Below are 2,371 nucleotides of genomic sequence, written 5' to 3'. Positions count from 1 at the left end.
ATATGTAGCAACTCGCCTTCTTCAAAAGAAGTGGCTGTCTACTTGCCTATCCCAATGTAAGCTCAGAAAAAACAGGGAGGGGGAGGCGCCGACCTGAGTGTAGTATTAAAATGATGACTTTAATAGGATAAGATTAAAAACACTTACAAGATGATAGAAGAACAGCAGTGGGACCCACAGAGCCATTTGGAATGCCAGGAATGCACTTTACTTTGACGAGCATGCATCTTCTATCATCTTGTAAGTGTTTTTAATCTTATCCTATTAAAGTCATCATTTTAAAGAGGAAGTAAACTCTCCCACTCTGATGCTGCTTTTCATTTAGTCCATTATAATAAGTAATTATCAAACTATAGCCACTGTAATCCATCCCAAATCGCATATTACTTACTGTTTAAAGAAACTTTAAAAAACTTGTTTCCAGGGGTTAGGCAGCTCCATCTTAAGTATTGTTTTCTTAGTCCACAGTAGAGTGTATTTCCGCCCTTACATTGAGCACTTCCTGTACTGTTAACCAAGCCTCCTTCTCAATCCAGCGTTTCTATGGCAACCCTGTTTCCCTGCTCATAGCTGAATTGTTTTATCCTATAGTATTTACTTGTGCCGATTAACTAGTGTTTGCCTGTGTCAGTCTTATCAGCTTCAGCTGATAAGGCTGCAGTAATGCTGTCCGATGCCCAAGTTTACACTGCATGTGTCAGGCTCCTACTTACCAGACCGGTGAGTCCGCTTGGGCAGAAGGTAGGCTCCCTTACGCGTCCGACTCGCGGCCCCTGGCCAGGTAAACAGGAGGCACAGGAGTGCGGAGTGGTATGAGAGCCTGTTTGCAGGAGTCCAGATGCAGATGGAAGAGCAGGCTAAGACGGCTGGTGCTGGCTGGAGCACAGGCAAGACTGAGCAGGATGGTCAGGAGACAGGCTGGGTTCGGCAACAGGCAAGCAGTTGAGGTACAGAGGAGCAGGCAAACGGATAGTCAGACAGGCAGAGGTCAGGTGCAGGCAGAGTTCAATGGGAGGTTCAGGAAACAAGGCCAGGTCGTCAGGATATCAGGATCAATACAGGTACAAGGGTCAGGCACTAAGGACGGCAGAGCTGTTGATCAGGCAGCACTGATCACAGAGGGAAGCCGGCTTAAATGGGCCATTTGGCACCAAACGACGTGCACATGCGCGCACCGGCATGCACAGGCGCGTGCACCCACACACGCCCGCGCGCACGCCCCCGCACACCAGCACACATACGACAGACCTGCCTGGGACACACATGCCAGCACTGCAAGGAACGCGCGCAGTGGAACCCGCAGGAACGCGCGCGCCGACGCGCCCTGACACACACCACCACGAGCACCCTGCCCACCGAGGTACGCTCTCTGACAGCATGTGATGTCACATGGTCACATGGGGTGTAGTAGGAAGCTCTGAGTGATTATGCAGTCTCGTGGGATTTCAGTGTTGTGCCGTAGGAAGTCCTGATAATAGACAGACAAGTACACAGAGTGTGCCGTAAATCAGAGGAGATCTGGGCATGCTCAGTGAAGTCATTCTAAAGAACAAAAAGGATTACAACAATACTAAGCAAGTAAGGAGATATCTACAAGCAGTGTTCATTAGGGTTTTTTATGCTGATTTACATGGGACAAAGTTGTCGGGGAGAGTTTAAAACCACTTTAATACTACACTCAGTTCGGCGCCTCCCCCTTCCCTTGATTTTTCCTTACATGTCTTACAGAGTTCTGGACAAACTCTGAAGGATGGCTGCCTTCCTTTTTAACCCTTAATATCCCTTTCTATGGATACATCACCATCCAGCTATTACAGCCACAGACTATACCCCTAAGGATTACGCCTTCTGGAGCGCCAGATAAACACTGACTATACTGCCAATGTAAGCTCCGAGTCCTGAGTGGCTCGGTGAGAGCCGACAATGGTGCGGAAGTCCTAGAACAGTGATGGCAACCCACCGGCACCAATGCTCTGGGCATTGTTAGAGGGGGGTGATAGTCTCCTCCCATCAGTCGTAGCAGCTGCCCAGGACCCAGAGATGTGGGATCAAATGACCACTACAAAAAAAAAAGGTATTTACACTTCTATTTATTATAAATGTTCTACATTACTACCGTGTTTCCCCGAAAATAAGACCTACCCTGAAAAAAAGACCTAGCGTTATTTTCCCAGGAGGGCTGCAATATAAGCCCTACCCCGAAAATAAGCCCTAGTTTAAAATGCTTGTAAAATCCTATAATCCACTCTATTACAGTACTATATAATGTACAATGTGTGTGTTTCTGTAATATAAATGAGAGGAAGTGAGCTCCGGCAGGTCACAGAAGCGCAGAGTGGCGCTATAACAAAGGTATTTGGCACAATTATAT

This window comes from Aquarana catesbeiana, linkage group LG10, assembly GCF_042186555.1.
Source record: "Aquarana catesbeiana isolate 2022-GZ linkage group LG10, ASM4218655v1, whole genome shotgun sequence".
Taxonomy (NCBI): domain Eukaryota; kingdom Metazoa; phylum Chordata; class Amphibia; order Anura; family Ranidae; genus Aquarana; species Aquarana catesbeiana.
Note: the sequence above shows the minus strand (reverse complement) of the source record.